The sequence below is a fragment of the Mustela nivalis genome, assembly GCF_964662115.1.
Source record: "Mustela nivalis genome assembly, chromosome: 6".
In the NCBI taxonomy this organism is placed as follows: domain Eukaryota; kingdom Metazoa; phylum Chordata; class Mammalia; order Carnivora; family Mustelidae; genus Mustela; species Mustela nivalis.
Window position 1 is genome coordinate 7,375,015 of NC_139025.1, and position 23,002 is coordinate 7,398,016.

Here is a 23,002-nt window from a genome sequence, read left to right on the forward strand (position 1 = left end):
GGATGGTTTCTCTCCTGCTTCCTTCAAATATTACCCTCCCCCCAGTTGTAACTTGTGGGAGGGGGTGGGCAAGTACTTCTGCTCTCCAGTTTCTGCAAATGTACCACGATAGTTGGGAGAATAGGGCCATGGGGATATAAAAGGCAAAATGATTGGAAAAGGTGAACATGAAAGATGTTTAGGGTCTTTTCCTAGTTAGGAGTTATTTTGGGCATCCAGTGAATCATCTTCATTGAGGTCTGACAGAGGTGGAAGGAAGACCTGCCATGCACAGTGGTGTCAATGTGCGGCATGCCTCTTGAAGACAAACCAATTTCAGGGACAGGGAGACTGGAATGTCAAGAGACAACCCTCATGTCAAAGAAAGGGATCTTCAGAATGAAAATCCTGAAAAAGGATATATGCATTTTCCAAGAATATGGTCACAAACTATCACAGATTTAGTGGCTCAAAACCACACACAATTATGGTCTTACAGTTCTGGAGGTCAGAAGTCTTGCTATGAAGGTGTTGGCAGGGAATTCTTTCTGGGAATTCTTAGGAAGAACATCCCTTACCCTTCCTAGCACCTGGAGGTGGTGCATACTCCTTGGTGTGGCCCCTTCCAACAATGACATTATTCTGACCTGCCTGCTTCCATGGTAACATTCCCAATCCCTCTGCTCCCATGGTCATATCACCTGCTTCCTCTGAACCTCCTGCTTCCCTGCTGAGAACCCTCCTTACTACATCCAGCTCACTTGGATAATGAACAATTATCTTCCCATTTCAAAATTATTAATTTAATCACATCTATGAAGTGCCTTTCACCATAGAAGGTACCATCTCCACAGGTTTCCAGGATAGGACATGACTATCTTTGAGGAGGGGGTGTTCTACTGTCTACCAGAAGAGGCCTTGCTGATTCTCACTTGCTGGCCCCGTGGTTATTAATGCAAAGCCCAGAAATTGTAGGGCTCCACTTTGGCTATGGTCCTGAAGAAGCTACAACATCTCTCTAATTTAGCCAAATGGCAACCTGGTATACATTCAGGATTTGGTTCTTTAACACCACACTCATCTCTGACACCTGAATTTCTGCCTATAGAAATTCAGACACAGGCATGTCAGGACTTGGGGGCACTGACCCTAAACCCATCTGCATTTGGAGACAGTCAGCTGCACCAATCATGGTTATAGCTTGCCTTGGCTTCTTCTAGACATCATTGCTCTAACATTCACTTTGCCTCCTCTCTGCCTCTCTGACCCCTCCTCTCCCTCCCAGTGGATGCTAGCACAGAGATTGGAGAACAAGTAGATACATCCCAATATTCAGAATGACCTTACGCCAAGAAATAAAAGTGCCTAAGGACTAATTATTAAGTACATCAGGGCATCCTGAGATTTTCTCTTCCCCATAATATTGCTACCAGGATAGGGGTGCCTGCGTGGTTTAGTGGGTTAAAGCCTCTGCCTTCAGCTCAGGTCATGATCTCAGGGTCCTGGGATCGAGCCTCACATCGGGCTCTCTGCTTGGCACGAAGTCTGCTTCCTTCTCTCTCTCTCTCTGCCTGCCTCTCTGCCTACGTGTGATCTGTCAAATAAATAAATAAATAAATAAAATCTTTAAAAAAATATATTGATACCAGGATAAAAGAGCAGAATAATGAAAAGAACCCACAAACTCCACTGTTCCCTTATTCTTTCTTCCCTTGCTGTTGTATTAATTTTCACAGAGGTGTGATCCTTAAACCGTTTCTTTCAATAGATTTCACAAAATCTTAAAATGCAATTCTATGAAAATAATAAAGAACATCATATTTGCAAGGAAGTCATATTCAACGCCATTCAAAACACATGATACACAGAATCTCAATCACCTCAGATTTTTAAGCAATTCCTTTTTAATATATTCGCAATTCAGAAACAGTCAAATCAAGGAAGAAGAAGAAGAAAAAGAAGGAGGAGGAGGAGGAAGAGAGGAAGGAAAAGAAGAGAAAGGAGAAGGAGGAGGGAGAAGTGGGGGAGGAAGAAGAAGAGGAGGAGGCAGTGGAGGAGGAGGGGGAAGAGGAGGAAGAAAAGGAGAAGAGGAGAAGGAAGAAGAAGAAGAAGAAGAAGAAGAAGAAGAAGAAGAAGAAGAAGAAGAAGAAGAAGAAGAAGAAGAAGAAAAGGAAGAAGAAGAAGAGGAGGAGGAGGAGGAAGAAAAGGAGAAGAGGAGAAGGAAGAAGAAGAAGAAGAAGAAGAAGAAGAAGAAGAAGAAGAAGAAGAAGAAGAAGAAGAAGAAGAAGGAGAAAAGGAAGAAGAAGAAGAAGAAGAAGAAGAAGAAGAAGAAGAAGAAGAAGAAGAAGAAGAAGAAGAAGAAGAAGAAGAAGAAGAAGGGGAGGAGGAGGAGGAGAAGGAGGAGGAGGAGGAGGAGGAAGAAGAAGAAGAAGAAGAAGAAGAAGAAGAAGAAGAAGAAGAAGAAGAAGAAGAAGAAAAGGAAGAAGAAGAGGAGGAGGAGGAGGAGGAGGAAGAAGAAGAAGAAGAAGAAGAAGAAGAAGAAGAAGAAGAAGAAGAAGAAGAAGAAGAAGAAGAAGAAGAAGAAGAAGAAGAAGAAGAAAAGGAAGAAGAAGAAGAAGAATAGGAGGGAGAAGGAGAAGGAGGGGAAGAGGAAGGGAAGGAGGAGAAAGAGAAGAAGAAGAAGAAGAAGAAGAAGAAGAAGAAGAAGAAGAAGAGGAGGAGGAGGAGGAGGAGGAGGAGGAGGAGGAGGAGGAGGAGGAGGAGGAGGAGGAGGAGGAGGAGGAGGAGGAGGAAGAGAAGGAGAAAGAGAAGGAGAAAGAGAAGGAGAAGGAGCAGGGGCATAAGTCTTGCAGGAGATAGGAGGGAGCAGGCCTCCGATGCTAGGAAATGGGTTACACCTAGAAATGTGTCTGTTTCATATATAAACTCAATATTATGCCATTGCAATAACCTTTGCTCGATGCAGATATTAAAACTTCATAGTTTGAACATGTTTTTGTACAACTGAATAAACAAAGAATATTATTTATAAGACTCCCCAGAGGAAAGGCTTAATATCTCTTCATTATTCAAGATGTGTGACTTAAATTATTTTTTCAGGTCCCCAAATGAACAAGATTGCTGGTCTTTCTGACATTCATGGATGTTAGAATATGACACTGAAGCTAAAGCTAAAGCTGACTCACAGAAAGAGAATGATATTGTTGCTTTTGTGGGGAGGGAAATTTGGGGATCATTCTATGGCATTTTTGGACTCCCTGTTTTGTTCACTATGTCTTAAAGTGAGCAGAAAAGTTTTGGGGCTCCCTTTAATGAGAACAAGCGAGAAGGAAATTGAGGTGCTCTGCCAGCCCTGCAGCCAGGCTTGGGAGGCAGAAGGCAGAGTTTGGACAGGGAGAGGGTACAGAAAGGCCAGGGAAGTAAGAACAAAATGGTGGTGGTGCTGAGCAGCAGTTGGGAATTGGCAAGCAGTGAGAAGGTGCTTGGTAAGTACCTGCTGCCTTCCATTTGTCCTTCCTATGTCTCTTCCTTCTTCTCTGTTTTCTTTGTGTCTTGGCTTATCCTTCATGGACTGCATATGATTTGTGGCCTGGGACTCTTGTTCATCTCCCATTCCCTCCCACATGGAGCTGAAGAATGAATGAATGATAAGAATTCTTGGTAGACACTTACTTACTATATTTTAGAGTATCTGGCCCCAAATAGATGATCAATATGAGATACCCATATACAGCCTTTGTCCACACAAAGTTTACTTCCCTGCATAGTTTTGAGGGTATATGGCTAAGCAAGTTGAAAAATGGGGTTTATGAGAAATAAAAAATCGCACCTGGGACGTTTTCAGCTGATGCACTGAACTGACCATTCGGGTGTTAATTAAACTCAATTCCTCAGCTCTTAAAGGGAAAAATGGCCACCAAGATTAAAGCTTCATAATTTGTCAATTGCCCATGATTGATCTGAAACTATTCAATTTAATCAATTATAAAGGCATGTTCTTTATCCCACACAATATATAATCTGCCCCTCAGATATTTTCAGTCCATAAATGGAGAAATGTTTTCCAACTTATTTTTGTTTTAAAGAAGACCTGAGAAGATACATTTCAGGATTGTGTTGGACTTGAATCTGTCCTCCCCCCCCCCCAGAGCTTCTGTTGTCTTCGTGCACACACATAATCTCTTTTATAAATCCCTGATCTTACATCTGTTAACTGAGGCAGGGGTCCTCACTCCCATGTTTGACACTATCTTTTCTTCTAAGGTCTTTATTGTGGCTTTCTCATCTGGCATAAGTCCATATTTCTTCAACTTTTGGTCTTTCCCTGAAACTGCCTTCTATTGACAAAGGAGGAAAATTGGCAAGGAACTCAAAACACATTCAAGACATCCACATTCGAAATTCCACTGGGTGTCATCACTTCTTTTCTTTGCACCTGGCTTTGCCCTTTGCATCAGTGAGGGGGTCAGAGTGGACCTGCACAGGGTCCTTTTCTGCTCTACTACCACCATCTTTCTACTGTGGAAAGCTCCTTCAAAAGAGCTTGCTTCTTTTAGGGGTTTCCTATCTGAACGTTTCAACAACTGAATCTTTTCTGTCAGTTTTTTGGGGGAAAAAATAAACTGTATTTCTTGACAATCAGAAAAGAAGTATTTCAAAAACATCTCTGATTATTTCTCTGCCCTCGTGTTGGGATGGCAACTTTTGGGAACAAAAACAGAAGATGATAATCCCTTCAGAGGATCTGAATTTACTTGTTCCCTCTATAACTCTGAGCAGGTCATGTGACCTTTAAAGTTTGCTTTTTCTCCTCTCAAAATGTAGAAACAGTGCTTGCCCTGGCCTCTTGCAGAGTAATTTTTGGATGATCCCAAAGAAGGATGTGTGCCAAGAGAGTTCACAGCCCAGGGCCACTTAAGTGACAGTAGCTGTCTCCAGTCTGCATCTCTATGATTTGTGCATTATCTGGCTGCAAGTGGGATCATTGGAAGTCACACATTTGGTCATACCCTTTCCTGGACCATCCTCCCCAACCCCAGTTTCAGGATGGCAGCTGCTCTTCTTTCCTCTCCAGCTTCATCTCCTACATCTTCCCAATCCAACAAGGACCCTGTTCCCCAGCCGCAGAACCATCTTGTGTTCTGGACAGTGCCATGGTCTATATACTTCTGAGGTTTTCATATGCTTTATCTCTGCCTTTCCTCTCCTTTCCCACTCTTCCCATCTGGTTAAATACTTCTTTTACTTTTAGTGACTTCGTTTGTAAGATGCTCCCCAACTTTTTGTGTAAACAACAAGAAGAAGACAATACAAATACAGTTGAATTTTCCTTTCCTCCTCACTGATCTCACTTCTTTATCTCCTCAGAAGTAAACACTCTCCCCAAAACTACTCAGTCCCTTGAGTAGTTTTTATAAATGTCTAAACATGCATGTTGCCATAAAATATGTTGTGTTAAGCATTTTAAAAAATTTGTGTAGATGTTGTCATAGTACATGCCTATTTTTGCAACTGTTTTTCATTGAATACACGGGCAGAATCTCTACAAGAGCCCGAAAGGTCAAAGTGTCTGAAAACCAAATTTTTTCTCCAAAATGTGTTTGGCAGAAAAAAATCTACCTTTACCTGAACCCATTAGGTAGCAAAACATGATTGGAATTTATGTGTAGCTGTTCAATTTTCATATATTTTTTTTCTATAGAAGTATTAGTAAGTTTGGTTTCATACTGCTGGCTCCGATTCTGCTGAGGATGTTATTAAAATAGAGATATATTCCTCTCTGAATTTAAAAAAAAATACCAAAACACATCTGGCCTCAAAAAAGTTTTGGAAAATGAATTTGGACTGGGATGTTGTTGACATTGGTCAATTCATGAAGCTCTAGTGCATCAGCTTAACAGCTTCACCAGCACAGTAATATGACACTGTATAATTTGACTCAATTTACTTATTCAGTCTCTGGTTCATGGACATTTAGGGTATTTCCAATTTTTGACAATTTTGAACAGTACTGCAATATAGCTCTTGTACATGAATCCTTGTGCAATGAATAGAAATGGTCTAAAAATAGAAGTGCTGATGCATAGGACATATGCTTTTCTAGTTTTATTAGCTAGTATCAGTTGTTCTCCAAAATGGCTCTTCCAAAAGAGGCATGAGCAGGTAGGACACAACACAGAAAGCTCTTATGTTCCTCATCCTTCCAGATATTTGGGATCTGTAGTTTAGGAAATGGTCAACATTTCTATATTCTCCATACATATTCAAAATGAGTACTTACTCCCTAATTACACGGCCACAAGTGTCTATATTTTCTGTTATATCACACTCAGTAATTATGTTGTTTAAATATTCTAGATCTTTATTATTTTGTCCCTCAGACATCAGTTCTGAGAGAGGCATATTAATTTCTCCTGCTGTGATGTTAGATTCTTCAGCTTTTTATTGCAATTCTGTCATTTTTGTTATATAATTTGAGGATATATAATTGGATATATGTAAGTTCTAAATTGCAATACCTTCCTGATACATTCTTGTTCCCTAGAATGTGTTTGGACTTCAATTTATTTTCTTGATATTAAAATAACGACACCATCTTTTTTTGGTTAGTTTTGCCTGATATATATTTTCTCAACCTTTTACTTCCAAGTTTAATAAGACATTATGTTTCTCTCTCTCTCATCCAATCTTACAACTTATCTTTGTATCTGGAAAGTTAAACATTTACTTTTATTATGATGACTGATGTATGTGGATTTATTTATAATTTCTTATTTTATGTATTCCATTTTTTTCATTTTTTCTTTCTGTCTTTTTATTGGATTGATGAAATATTTTCTATTTCCTTTTACTCCCTATGAGCTGTAACTTAACCATTCTATTGTCATTTTTAAAGATTTTAAGATTTTATTTATTTGACAGAGAGAGACACAGCAAAAGAGAGAACACAGTGGAGAGTGGGAGAGGGAGAGGGAGAAGCAGGCTTTCCACTAAGCAGGAAGCCCAATGCAGGGCTCGATCCCAAGACTCTGGGATCATGAGCTGAGCTGAAATCAGATACTTAATGACTAAGCCACCCAGGTGCCCTATTGCCATGTTTATATAATATTTCATTTTTGACCAAACACTAAAAAAATAAACAAAAACACAGTATCTTTCCTCACTTCTAGATTAAGAGAAAGATCCTCTTTTTAAATATTATTATTTAAAATTTTAATGTCCCATTATTTCTGGATTGTGTGTGTGTGTCTGTACATGTGTGTCTTTCTGACATGCCTCTGCTAATTATTCTTCTAGCAAGGTACTGTTTCTAGTGCATTCTTATGTGTCTGAAAGATATTTATATCACCTTTACATTGCATGACAGTTTGGCTGGCTATAGAATTCTTGACAGACTCTTCCTCTTTCCAGTAATTTAAAGATATGATCAACCTGTTTTCTGCTCTGACTCAGCTCACTGCTACATTGCTGGCTACCCGGTCACACAGCATCTGTCCTCCGGCTGACAAGTTCATCTGATTTGAGTCTGCCATTTGACTATCCCTTGAGTTTTTAATCTCACAATTCTGATTTTTTACTCTTATAATTTATGTTTGGTTCCTTGTTACATTTTCTATTCTTTTTATAAGTATCTATCTATTTCTTCTGGTTTTTGAATCTTTATTTTTCTCAGTTAACTATTTTTGGAACTTTATTAGATTTTTTTTTTTTTTTTTTTACTGAATTTCCTTAATATGCTATCTGTCCTGTGACAAAGATGCCACTTCCCAATAATACCAAAATAATTCTTTATTTGTTTGATCTCACAACACACATATACAATACTCTCAGAACCACATATTCCTATGCCATTGCCAACAACATAGTTAGTAAGCAAGTTAAGATTTTACTTATGGTTGTATTTACCTTCCCCACTTTATTTTAGATCTTTGTATGTATTACATCTATATACTTGAAATAATATTACCGTTTCTGTGCTCAATGTTTGTTCATATTTTAAATAATTTACATGGGTAAAAATACTATATTATACACCCAAATACTTGCCATTTCTGCAGTTCCAAGATTTCCTCGAACTGCAATCATTTGCTATAAACAATTTCCTTTAGCAATCACTTATAAGAAAAATTAACCAATGACATGTTCTCTTAGTTTACCTTTATCTGGGAATGTTTCTATTTTGTCTTTATTCCTTTGGATGTTTTTATTATGTATAAAATTTTGGGCCGATAGTTCTTTTCTTTCAACAGCTTAAAAATATTGTACTGCTTTCTGGTTCCAACAGAATTCCGGAGTATGACATAATGAAATATATAGGCCTCTGTACCTTTGAAACTAGAGACTAAATGTTGCTCTATGATTTCTGATGGAAAATCCAGTCATTTTGATTTTTTTAAATTTTTTATTTTTTATAAACATATATTTTTATCCCCAGGGGTACAGGTCTGTGAATCACCAGGTTTACACACTTCACAGCACTCACCAAAGCACATATCTTCCCCAATGTCCATAACCCCACCCCCTTCTCCTAAACCCCCTCCCCCCAGCAACCCTCAGTTTGTTTTGTGAGATTAAGAGTCACTTATGGTTTGTCTCCCTCCCATCCCATCTTGTTTCATTTATTCTTCTCCTACCCACTTAAGCCCCCATGTTGCATCACCACTTCCTCATATCAGGGAGATCATATGATAGTTGTCTTTCTCCGCTTGACTTACTTTGCTGAGCATGGTAGTATCTGTTCTTATCAGTTTGATTTTTTTTATATGTGATTGTTTCCCCCTCTAATTGCTCTAGACATATTTTTTTTTCTTTTTGGTAATTTATCTTCAGTTTTCGGCATTTTATTTTGTTTTATTTTTTCTTTTTGTTGTTTGTTTGCTTTTCTCCTGTTAATCTTTTTAAGTTTTTATTTAAATCCCAGTTACTTAACACACAGTGTAATATTAGTGTCAGGTGTTCAATAGAGTGATTCAACACTTCCATACAACATCTGCTGCTCGGGAGGACAGGTACACTCCTTAATCCCACCCCTCATTTTCCCCCATCCTCCTACACCCCTTCCCCTGGTAACCGACACTTTTGTTCTCTATAGTTCAGAGTCTGGTTTATTTGGTTTGCCTCTCTTTCTTCTTTTGTTCATTTCTTTTGTTTATTAAATTCCACATATGAGTGAGATCATATAGTATTTGTCTTTGACTGACTTATTTTGCTTAGAATAATACTTTTTAGCTCCATCCACATTGTTGCAAATGGAAAGGTTTCATTCTTTTTGATGGTTGAGTAACACACACACACACACACACACACACACAAATGTATATTTATATACCACAACTGCTTTATCCATCCATCGGTTAATGGACACTTGGGCTGTTTTCATATTTTGGCTATTATAGATAATGCTGTTGTAAACATTGGGGTGCATGTATCCCTTTGAATTAGTATTTTTTATTCTTTGGTAAATATCTAGTAGTACAGGGTGCCTGGGTGGCTCAGTGGGTTAAGCCTCTACCTTCCACTCAGGTCATGATCTCAGGGTCCTAGGATTGAGCCCTGCATGCGGGAGGGGTGGTGGTCCCTGCTCAGCAGGGAGCCTGCTTCCCCCCTCTCTCTCTCTGTCTGCCTCTCTGCCTACTTGTGATCTCTGTCTGTCCAATAAACACATAAAATCTTTTAAAAAAAATACCTAGTAGTTCAAATGTGGGAAATTAGGTAGTACTACCCAATTTTAAATTTTTAGCTTTTTGAGGAAACTCCATATTGTCTTGCACTATCTTGCATTCCTACCAACAGTGCAAGAGGTTTCCCCTTTCCCCACATCCTTGCCAACACCTTTTATTTCTTGTGTTGTTGATTTTAGCCATTCTGACAGGTGTGAGGTGATATCTTATTGTAGTTCTGATTTGTATTTCCCTGTTGATCAATGATGCTGACCATCCTTTCATGTGTCTTTTGATCATCTTTATGTCTTCTTTGGAAAAAAAATATTCATGTCTTCTGCCCATTTTTTAACTGGATTATTCATTTTTGAGTATTGCATTTATGTTCAGTTTTTAGCATTGTAAACCATATTTTCATGCATGATTTTCTTTCATCTTGTCTTGTTTTAGTTTTCCTGGACTTCCTGAATCTAGATATGTAGGTCTCAAAACTAAGGGTGATTTTATAGCCAATGTTTTTTTATTTTTATTTTTTTTTTATTTCCACACCTATTTCTCTTCTTCTAGGTTTCCAATGACATGAAATCAGAGTCTTAAAACTTGTCCATGGGTCCCTGTGCATCTGCTCATTTAAAAAAAAATATTTATTTATTCATTTAAGAAAGAATGAGAGAGAGAGAGAGAGGGAAAGAGAGAGAACATGAGAAGGGGGAGGGGCAGAGAGAGAGAATCCATTAGCAGAATCCCCACTGAGCACGAGATCCAATGTAAGGCTTGATTTCATGACCCTGGGATCATGACCTGAGCTGAAATCAAGAGTCAGGTGCTTAATAAGCTGAGCCTCCCAGGTGCCCCTCTTCTAATTTTTAAATTCTTCTCTCTGTTCTTCAGACTGTGTAATTTCTACCCATCTTTAAATACACCAATTGTTTCCTATTCTTTCTCCATTCTGCTACTGAGACCACTCAATGGATTCTTTTATTTCCTATATTGAATTTGTCAGTTCTAAAATGTCCATTCTTTCTTTTTTATTGTTTCCATTTTTCTGTTCATCTATCTTTACACTTACCGTTTCAGTTGTTTCAAGAGTGTTCATCTTCGCTTCTGGGATGTCGTTATAATAGCTGCTTTATGGTTAGATGTTTTTGATTTTTTGTTTGCTTGTTTGTGTTGCCTTTGTATATCAATTTTGGAGGGTCTCGTGGGCACTTTGAATATTATTTCGCAAGACTCTGGATTCTGCTAAAGTCCCCCGAACGAAGTTGATTTTTGTTTCAACAGACAATCACGTGATTCACCTGAACCTACAAGTTCTATCCCACCTTCTGGGGTTGGTGTTGCTTATGTCAGTTAAGCGTTCCAAGTCTTTGCTCTGTTGTTTGGATCTGTCTGCACATGTACCACCCAGGGCTTGGTCTGGGGTTTAGTCTATGGTTTATTTCACAGCCTGGTTCCTAGAGCCTCCTCTATGCTTCTTCTCTATGCCTTACCCAAGCGCTTCCCAGGAGTGAATCCTGGGTTTGGGCGAGTTCGTACATAGGAAACAGGTGTCCCCTTCTCAGATCTCAGAGTTTTTTCCACCCAGAAACAGTGGCCCTCCAGGGGCCACTCTTCCCAGTTCCTCTGGCCAGTAAGACAGGTTTCTTTCTAGACATTAGCCTTTCCAGGTTGTTGGCTAATTCCATATGGCTGAATTTTAGTTCACAGGGGTGAGAAAAGGAACAAAGGGTCTTCTCCAAACTACAGGGACCCGTATTCTTAGCACCCCTTTGGCAGAGAGCAGGGTCTCATGTTAGGGTTTTAGATGCCTAGGATGGGATGCTGCTTTGGTGGCCGTGCAGTTCCGCTTCTGAGGTTGTCCTCAGAACATGACTGGGAGAGAAGAATGTATTTTTGAGACGAGGAGTGGAAATTTCTCCCATACTCTCTGACATGTGGGAGTTTACGATCTCTGTCCTCTGGCTAGAAATAAAGGTTTCCACAGGGGTAGATTTGTTTGTTTGTTTGTTTCATTTTGTCCTATTTTGTTTTTCCATGCCCACTGCACATCTGGTGATGAGATCCATCTTTGAATCAGAACAGGGAGATGAAAGAAGTGGGGGGCATATTTGCAAATATCATTCTTGTCATGGAAAATTTATTCACACATTTACTTTAGCTTATAACCCCCTGTTACGGTTCAATTTCTAGAATTTTCAGGTAGTTTTATCTGTATTCTGTTTAAAAATTTTAATTGCTATCAGACTATAGTAGAGTTGTTCCATGTTAGTCTGGAAATGGGAAAAAGATTAATTTATATGACATGTTTAGAAATTGCTTTGAAAAGTTTTGATCTAATTTTGCTTTTAACTGTATAAAATATTGCTGTGGCTCCAAAGGAAGAATGACAGAACAGAATTGTTTGGGTCAAACTGTGTCCCCTTCGAATCCATATGTTGGAGCCTCTATCCCCAGTGCCTCAGAATGTGACTGTATCTGGAGGCAGAGATTTTAAAGAGGCGACTAAACTAGCATGAGGTCATGAGCTTGGTCCCTAATCCAGTTTTCCTGGCACCCTTGGGAAGAAATGTGGACCCAGAGAGACCATGAGGGGTGTGTCTAAGCTGAGAGAAGGTCATGGAGAGACAGGAGGAAGGTGCCCTCTGCTAGGAGAGAAGCCTCAAGAAACCAAATCTACTGACATCTTGATCTTGGACTTCCAGCCTGAGACAGTACACTTCTGTTCTACCCTGTGCTACTTTGTTATGGTCACCCTAGCAAGCTGGTATTAAAACAAAACAAACAAACAAACAAAACCCTCATTCTTAGCTTCCTTTCCTGCCCATCTGCTCAGTGTTTCTACTCCTTGCCTTCCTACCTGCCATGATCTTCTGTCATGATCTGTCTCTTCTTTTTTTGCAACAACATCTCAAATTTGTTATTTTTTTTTCTTTTTTTGGGGGGGGGGTAAAGGACACTAGTTTTTATTTTATTTATTTTTATTTTTTGTTCTCATATATTCTCAATAACTAACATATAGTACATCACTGGTTTTTGATGTAGTGTTCAGTAATAAATTAGTTGTGTATATAACACCCAGTGCTCATCACAACCTGTGCCCTCCTTAATACTCATCACCTGAATACCTCATCCCCCCAGCCCCTCCCTTCTGTAATCCTCAGTTTGTTTCTGGAGTCCAGAGTCTTTCATGATTTGTCTCCCTCTCTGGTTTCTTTCCAAAGATACAGATGTACTGAAAAGAAGGAGCACCTGAACCCTAATGTTTATTGCTAATGTCCACAATAGCCAAGTTGTGGAAGGAGCCGAGATGCCCTTCAACAGTTGAACGGATAAAGAAGATGTGGTACATATATGCAATGGAACATTATGTTGCCATCAGAAAGGATGAATACCTACCATTTGCATCGACTATGGATGGGACTGGAGGGGGTTATGCTAAGTGAAGTAAGTCAAATTTGGTAACATTATGCCTAATTTTATCCATGAAGACACTATTAAGACAGGTGAGCAGGAGAGCTGACCTTTGACACAAGGCTACACAGCCCAAATTCTTCCTGCCACATTGCACAGAAATCCAGAAAAGAGGGTAAATGAACAGCATAAGATTGCCCTCATTCAGAGTAATAAAAATATGTCATTTTAATTCACCAATCCTTTATTTTTTCCCCTCAAACTGTGGTTCATGCAGCAAAGGTGGTACAAATCCCTTCCTGAAAAATTTTGACAAACTTGAAGCACCACTGAGAAACGTGAAGGGCTCTCAGCGGGACCTTGTTATTCTGAACATTAATACAAAGCCGTTCCGTACAATACAATACAACTTGATTTTGTATGGCACCCCATTCAAGTAGGAACCCCAATGGAAGCTTACACATCCTGTTTTTAATCAGATTTGAGTGATTTAATTTCAAACACACAACCACTTTTGCCTAATGCAACCTGCGTTTGAAGAAAGGTTCCTTCGTGACAACAGAGTGAGAGAATGACAGGGGTTTTATTCCGACTCTGACTCAAAAGACCATATTTTGCCTCTGATGAGGGTACATAAATACCACCTAGGGGAGGGTGAGTGATGGATGGCATGCGATTTTCCATTTTGCTCCTCTATGAAGTACTTACGTGCTGAAATTATAGTATTGAATAACAACAAAAAAATACCAAAAATGCCTTAGTTGTTTTTTTTTTTCCCCTTTTTCCTTGGGGGGGAAAAAATGTTCTGTTTATCCTCCCATGACAGAAAGACAGCTTGGTAAAGTGAAGTTAACGGGGAATTGAGATTTCTTGCTTTTGCTTTAGGGTCTCCCAACTAAGTGACCAACATTGTGTCCTGGACTGCTTCTCTTCCCTTGTGTTCGTTTTCCAAACCCTAGAGGAGGAAAGGTCCATGCTTTGGTGTATGCACTCCCTGTTACTCCTGTTTATTAACACAGATCCCTGCTGAGCTTCTACTTAGGCTTGGTCTCTGAGTGCTTAGGAGAACCCAGTTAGGAGAACCCACTGATCCATTACACCTAGGCTACAGATACTCAAAGAGAAGCTTCTGTTTGAGCAGACATTTTGAGCTAAAGACCGTGTTTGGGAATAGGGAGAGGAGGGATAGGATTAACACAAAGGGCTGATAGCAGAAATAGAGCTTTCTTATCCTGATAGTTTGGCTTTCTTTATAGGTGACCCAAAAGACTAAATGAACAGCAGTGAGGCAGCCTCTTAACAGGCAGATGTGCCTATTAATCCGGAGCATGAATCACACAGATAAGAAGGAGCAGGGCCAGCATTTGACCTTAGCTGGTCTTGTTCTGGTAGAAGCCTGCTTAGCCACAATGCTATTTTACCTTATAATTTAAGGTAGAACGTTTCTGCCTCCAGTTCTGCTTCCTTAGACTCTCTTAGCATTACTGATTTCCTCCCATAACTGTATACCTTAAGGCTGGAGAAGCAGCAGATTCTCTTCTGAAAAACCCTCTCCCTCACACACCCCTGCCAGTGCAGCCATGGCAAGGATCCTCAGAGGTGGGCAATGTGCATGCATGTGGTCTGCCCTTTGGTCTACATCATTCAGACAACAAGAACAACTGGTTGTATTTATCCTACAGGAAATCTCTGACTTCCTTTTAACTGTTACTTGGTCTTCTTCCCTAGAATCCTAATTCTCTCCATGACTATGGAGCAGGACAGTAGGTGACCTATCTGATGACCTTGTTTCCTAAGTGAAGCTGAGTATCAGTTGCCTTCATTAACAGATAAAGGGTAGATGGAGACTCTGCAGAGCCTTTTAGCCCCACTAATTTTGATCCCTTCTCCCTAGTCCCAGGCTGTGCCTGCTGACTCTAGCCCTAGCCTAGATACTGACCCTTGGATGAAGCAACCTTGTATGGCTCCATGGCCATGCTTGTTGGCTCTTGTTTTCACAAGCTTTGGTCCTTAGCACTTTACACATGGCTGTTGGCTCAATCCCAAATCTCATTTCAGCTTATTTGCCTTCTGGCTGCTTTTAGCAAAATACCAACATCCCAACTGGGCCCAACAGCTTAGAATCCAACCCAAGCCACTGGCCCACTCTACCTCTGATCCTTACAGATGGGGTATTATCCTTGGATAATACCTCCCAACTGTCATCCTAATAATCTTCTAAGAATTAATCCTAAATATTTGACAAGAGGAAAGTTAAAAACACTGACCTAATAGACTTCCTTTTGGGAATTGTGTGCTTTTTTCCCAACACCAACAACCAATATTTCAATTCTTCAACACCAACTGGGGCTCCAATAATTTGATTCAATTCTGAAACTGACTATCTAAAGTTAGTGCAGATCCCATAGAGTAAGGGCTCAGTCCCACAAGACTGCCCTCATTTTAGATGTCAGCTCCTCATTTTAGAATCCAGCTACAAGTGCAATCCCCAGTGCAATCCCCAGACCACCCACACTTCTGTCCAGCTAACTACAAATGTGTGGATTCCCACAACCCCCTACTCGGGTTCCATAATCTGCTAGAACAACTTACAGAACTCAAGAAAGCATTCATGATTACTGGTTTCTTATAAAGGATACAACATAAAAATAGATGCATCAGACAGGGTTTTGGGGGAGGGGTGCAATATGTAGTATAGAGTTTCCATGCCCTTTTAGTGTGGTCCATCTTCCCAACACATTCTTGTCTTCACCAGCTCAGAAGCTCCCTTAATCCTATACTTTAGAAGTTTTTAAAGAAGTGTCAGTGTATAGATGTGATTAATTAAACTATTAGCCACTGTGACCTGATTCAGTCTTCAGCTCCTCTCTCTTCTAGGGGAAGTCAAGGGGTAGGACTGAGGGTCCCAATCCTCAGATCCTGGCTTGACCTTAATGGCAACAAGCCCCCATACTGAAGTTATGTAGTCTTCCTCAGTTCTCGAGTCACCTCAGTAAAATATAAAAGACACTCATCACTCAGGTGGATTTTAGGAGCATTATGTCAGGAATCGGGACAAAGACCAATTAAAAAAAATTTGTTAAACCATAGAAACCTAATAAAAGTTTAAACTTATGTTAAATTAAAGCTAGCCAAGATTCCAACGAGGAACCTACGTCATTGCTCAGAGGAGAAATGCTTCTCCAATCTGCAGGACCCTAGGGCAGCAAGAACCAACAAGGGGTTCAGTGGAGGATCAAAAACAGTTGTGTTGAACACAGAGATACTGGCAGTCCCCAAGAGTTCCTGAGGACCAATTATATACCAGGTGCTATTCAAAGCTGTGAGATGACACCTGGGAGCAAGATAAAGCACCTGTCCTCCAGCAGCGATGGTCTAGTTGCAGGAGACATGAAATTCTCATGCTGTGTCTACAGGCTGCCCTAGGAGAATCCTTCTAGCTGCAGGGTGAGGCACCTCAGAAGGAAAATGTGGGTGAGAGGACCAGGTGCCACAGGGAAGTGCCAAGAATTGAAAAAGTACTGAATTCATTAAGTGGACCTAATGGGAAGAAATAGGGTGAGTGACCTCACTGTGAGACTTGGAAGTACAAGACCTGTATCTCAGTTCCCTCTACCAGAGAACCCAAGCCACAGAAGCCCACATGAACTTGGACCCCTCTGAAAATCACTGGCACCATTTAAGGTCATTACCGAGGAAAGAGGGACACCAATTCCACCATCTGTCCAGATCTCGTACCCTCTCCCTGTTGTCACATCACTGAAAGCACACTGACTGACCTGTGGATTGTTCCTTCAACAAATCAAGCACATTCTTGAATCAGGACATTTGCACCAGATGTTTCCTTCCAAAACTCTTTCTTCTAGTATTGAAGTAGTTCATTCCCACATTGCATTTAGATCTCGACTCAAGCATAGCTCAGAGTGGCAGAATTCTCTGCCTACTGTGTATCAGATATACTTTTCTTCCCCCACACAACATATTTCTATGCTTTCACTGTGGCCTTCCTTTTCATATTACAACTTGATTAATATCTGTTTGCACCATCTTCCTATTTCTAAGGCAACTTTACCTGAAAAGTTCTTCGATTATTTTATTTATGGCAAGTACCTAACACAATGTACTTACCTAACTATTTGATAACTGACAGTTGTTTGAATACATATGGATAGTTCTGTTCTATGCAGTGTGACTCTTGAACTCTGGTCAAAGATGACTGGACTAAAGAAGGAACAATGGCTTCTTACAGCCAATTCACAGGGTGGCTGGTGGACTGAGAGCTTTGTCCCACTGGAGGTATGTACCCATCACATCTTTTGTCTTTTGCATTGAAATGAGAGGTACTGAGGCAGAGGCCACTGGGGCAGGAAGTATTTGTAGAAAGGCAGTTGATAGGTCCCATTAGAGTATGGCTGTACAGGTTTCTTCTGCTGAGGACATAAAAAAAGGACTCACGAGTTCCAGTTTACGGAAAACACTGGGTCATGAGGCCCAGAGGAACTGTGGTTTCTGCTCTTTCCAGCTATTTTTTGAACCATCCGAGCTTGTACAAGTGGCTGAGAATCCAGGTTTCCTTTTGTAATGTGTCTCCATGCACTAACCCTTCCATGCTTTGAGTAAATTGAAAAGGTCCTTGTTTCTGAGAAACAAAGAAATCCTAACAACATTTTCATACTTCATGTGGATTTTCAGGTCTGGTAATGCCAAGATATGTTTGGGTTACAGAGAGAAGAAAAGGAGAGTCAATGAATAAAAGGAGAAAGTCTAAATTAGAGGGAAGGAAGTTAATGAACACCTCTTGGGGATATACTATTAATTGTGGGTGTAAATGGTCACATTTGACTTTGACATAAACACAGTTAGGATGGTTTGGGATATAAAAAACAAAAAACCTCCTTGAACTGGTTTAAAGTATAAGGGAATTTTCCCCATGTACCGGGAGTCCAGGTCTAATGTAGGTATAGAGCATGATCAGGGACTGAGTTTCCATTGTCCCCCATTCTTTTGTCCCCATTTGGTGTGACAGCTTCATGCTCAGAGTACCTTCCCCTATTGTAAAGGATTCTAGACATCTGAGGCAGCATGCTTTCAGGGGCAGAGAGAGAAGTCTACTCCCCCATGTCACAGCCAACCAATACCAACCCCAAAGTCTGGGTTTTTGAATTACTTGTTCTACAGGGGAACAAAATGATCATTAGTGACTATAATGGCTCAAGTGCTCTAGAATGTAGGGGTCTTCTCTATCCCTTTAAGTCACAGAAGTTGGATAGGGTAGAATTAGATACTTGAATCAAAGATAGATTGTTTTTGGAGAAAGGAAGTGAGGAAGGGTGTATTGTCACCATTCCACTGATGAGGAAACTGAACATAATTAAGTATCATGTTCATACAACAGGAACTGACCACTCAACTAACTGACCCCGGGCCAGTCTATTTTAAACCCTGTAGGTATTGCTTAAGGGATAAAGGAGGGAGGGGGCAAGAGAGAAGGGAGGAATAAAAAAAGGAAAAATAGCAAACAGAGAACAAGCAAGAAATAAGGAAGTCAAAAGCTTCCTTCCCCAGCAGGCCTTGCTATGCACCCGGGCCAGCTTAAGAACCAACTGTCACCATGCGGTTTTCCAGTTCATTACTCCTTGGCATCAGCAAGTTCTCATTTGTGAGAAGAAAACAATGACTTTAAAAGGCTCATAAAGATTCTTGGACATCAACAGAGGCTTCCCCAAACATAATTTTATTACATTTGGAGAAAAGGGAATCTGCTTTTTTCAGAGACAATCTTCACTTCCAGATATATTAATTTACAAATGAACAGAAAGCAAGTGTCCTGTGGTTGGCTGAACTCCAGATATTAGTGGAAGAAAATAGCTAGAATCATTCAACTAAAGTCAAACAAAACAGAGATTTCCATGCCTGACTTTTAAAGAAGCTTCTAGATTTCTGATTTCATTCTCTGAAGTTGAATCTCTTGGTACCTGAGGCTAGTAATATTTTAAAAGAGGGAGTAAGTTTTCCATCAGTCCTATGGGACAGCCTGGCCTATTTCTTTCTGCTGCAATACCAACAATATTTAGGTGTCCTGGGGTGGTATTGAGTGTGAACTGGGGACTGACAGTGGGGAAACACTGTGGGCCTCAGCACCAAGGCCAAGGGTGGTGTTCAATAGCATGAGCATGTAGGCCTGATAAGACAGGTGAGTTGGGTTCACAAGGCTCTAGACAGCAGGTCTTACTGAATACTCAAAGTCAAGCCTGCAGGTGATTTGGTTGTTTGTGGAAGAGTCCCACATCTAACTAGTGTTGTGAGAACCTGTATTTCCCAGAAGATATCTGGAAGGAGCTAGGTAGGTGTTGAGAGCCCTTGATAATTATGAAAAGACTCTGGGAAGATTAAGGACACCACTGTCCAGAAGGAATATTTCATATCTAATGCTCAAACTTCTATTATACTACTACATTCATTAGTTGGCAGCCAAATTTTCTTCCAAACACATCTGAATTTGAATCTTAAACATATACTTTATTGGCTTAATCATGTGCTTCAGTTCCCTTAGATACAGAATGGAGATCATATACCCAACTCATAGGATTTCTGGGGGTTGGATTGCTGTCAGGGGTAAAAGAATGGAGTAAGCAAAATGCTTAAAGGTTGAATTATACATGGAAAATAATAATAATTAATAAGTTAAAAACCCTCTAATAATTAATGCAATTATTAATAACACCAAAACCTACATATTAGTTTGCTTGTGATGTCATGGCAAAATATGATAGAAGTGAACAGCTTAAGTAACAGAAAGTTGTCTCTTACAGTTCTGAAAGCTGGAAATCCAAGCTCAAGTTGTCGGCTCACTCAGTCTCTGGTTAAGGGCCTCTTCTTAGTTTGCGGATGGCTGCCTTCTTGCTGCATTCTCTCATGGCAGAGACAGGGGGTATGGGGGGTGGGGAGGAGAGAGAGAGAGAGAGAGAGAGGGAGAGAAAGATCTCTTCTGTCTGTTTTTTAAGGGCACTAAATTTTATCAGACCCAGCCTCAGGAACTAATTATTTCCCTTTCTCCTAGAACCAAGCATTCAGTCTGTGAATTTTGAGAGCATACAAGCATTCAGTCTGTGACTTTGCATGAGCACATGCATGTGTACACACACACACACACACACACACACATGTCCCTACAATTTTCCTTGACTGAGACTATCAGGTTTTCTAAGGCTTCCAAAGGTCCTTAGTATGGCATCATAAGAGGAAGGATTAACCACATCTAAAAGGGTACACTTGAGCTTATGTTTTCCAGAGTTCCCTCCAGGGATTTGTCAAAGTTTGTGTGATCCACACTGTTTGTGTAAATCTGATCCAAAGTGTGTGTAAATCCAAACTGAGTATTCTATAAGCATCATTTCCCAGAAGAAACTTTGGACTGAGAAATGACAGAAGCTCCTTGCCCTGGTAATCCATGCAACTTGTCCTGGGATTGCCATTGAAAAGCTTTCACGCTTAAATTGCCTCATTTTATTGGCCAGAGAGTTGTGGAGATCATTTGTTGTGGAGATCATTTGTTGTGGGGATCATTTGTTGTGGAGATCATTTGTTGTGGAGATCATTTGTTGTGGGGATCACCCCTCCCAAGACCATTGCTATCTTCCTTCCTTTTCTATTATTTAAATTACTAAGTTATTTTCTCCAAGAAAGTGGAGAACCATTTCCAATTCATTTTTAGTTACCTGGCACTTATACCCACAATTCCAACTTTGGTGTCTATGGTAAACATTACTAATATTTAATAAATATCTATTCTACAAAATCCTAAAGAAGCCACAGCATCATTTAACACAGAGCTCCACACAAACTGCTGCCAATCAACACTTGCAAATCAGTATAAAACCAGTTTCTTATATATGCTGAAGTACCACCTGGTGGGACTAGATGATGGAAGCATTCACATCTTTGATATGGTGGAATCTCAGAAATGTCAAAAATATTTAGTGTACATGGGTGGCTCTGTCAACAAAACTGTCTGAAACTTTCATTTCAGGTCTTGATCTCAGGGTCATCAGTTCAAACCATAAGTTGGGCTCCCTTAAGAAAAAAAATCACTGGGAAACCTGGATGGCTCAATAAATCAAGAGTCTGACTCTTGACTTTGACTTAGGTCATGATCTCAGAGTCCTGGATTGATTTGAGCCCTCTGTTGGGCTCTGTGCTGAGTGGGGCTTGCTTAAGATTCTCTCTCTCCCAGGGCACCTGGGTTGCTCAATGGGTTAAGCCTCTGCCTTCGCCTCAGGTCACGATCTCAGGGTTGTGGGATTGAGCCCCACATCAGGCTCTCTGCTCAGTGGAGAACCTGCTTCCCACTCTTTCTCTGCCTGCTTCTCTGCCTACTTGTGATCTCTCTCTCTGTCAAATAAATAAATAAAATCTTAAAAAAAAAAATTCTCTCTCTCCCTCTCCTTCTACCATTCCCCCTGCTTTCTCTCTCAAATAAATATATAAACATTTAGATAAAAGAGAAACTTCAGAAATATTTAGATCAATGGAAAGATTACAGATGTTAGAATTTGATAATTACTTGAATCCTGATGTATCACATATAACTCTACAGCTTTGAGTAAGTCAAGACAATCCTTTATGACTTCATTGTCTCATATGATGGTAATAAAAACATTATCTAACTACAGATATGGTCTCAGGTGATATTGTCTGCCAAGCCTTTGGTACAAGATGAAATAAGGATAAATGTTAGCTCTTTTCGACCATAAGCTACTCTCATATCCTGTGTGGGCTATGTTTGCACCCCTGATAAATAATTAATTAAACATTCCTAGAGTTAAAGAACTGTAACACATAAAACTTTCTATTAGTATCAATACTTTGAAGAAAGGTCCAATTCTGGAACATCACAGTATCTTGTATTGGACTTATACTAATGGCAATAACAATTACAACTCTGAAATAACATTTTAGAATATTCTGAATCTTGGAGAGCATTCAAAACTAGGCAGATATGATTCCTGAAATGAGAGATAAATGAACTTAATTCTACACATAATCAGCTTTTTCTGTGTAGATATTGGTGAAAAAAACTCAGACATAAAAAAATAGTGTTACGGGGCAAAAGAGAAAGATTGCATGGAGCACTGGGTGTGGTGAATAAACAATGAAGCTGGAACACAGATAAGAAATAAAATAAAATGAAATGGAAAAAAAAAAAGAGAGAAAGAGGTGTGAACTTAAGACTGGAAATAGATGGGAATTTGAATGGAATGGAATGACTTACATTTGGAAAGCCCTGAATTCTACATACCAAATATTTTCTAAATCTTTCACTGTTCCTAAAATTCATATAAAAGAGAAAGGCAGGGGCGCCTGGGTGGCTCAGAGGATTAAGCCTCTGCCTTCGGCTCAGGTCATGATCTCAGGGTCCTGGGATCGAGCCCCACATCGGGCTCTTTGCTCAGCAGGGAGCCTGCTTCCTCCTCTCTCTGCCTGCCGCTCTGCCTACTGTGATATCTGTCTGTCAAATAAATAAATAAAATCTTAAAAAAAAAAAAAAAAAGAGAAAGGCACCCAGAAATCACCATGAAACCCAGCAAAAACCAACAGCTGAGAGCTAAAGAACTGTGAAGTTTTAAGCAGTTACTCAGTACTGGGAAGACATAATTTGGAAGTGTAATCTTATCAAATTACAGGAGTTTAGTAAAAACTATGAGTTTTTTTACTGAAAACACAGAAGTACTGTGCTTAAGAACAAAGAATAAATCCATGGACCAAAGAAACAAAACAAAACAAAGTAAACTGGCACTAGAAAGGCATAAATTCAATCTAAGAAGACCTACTGTAATTTCATTACCTTCTGTGGGGGGGGGGGGGACAAAACAAAACAAAACAAAAACAGCAACAAAAATCTCAACATTATTATGGGGAACATAACAAAATCCAGAGTGTCTATATGAATCCTC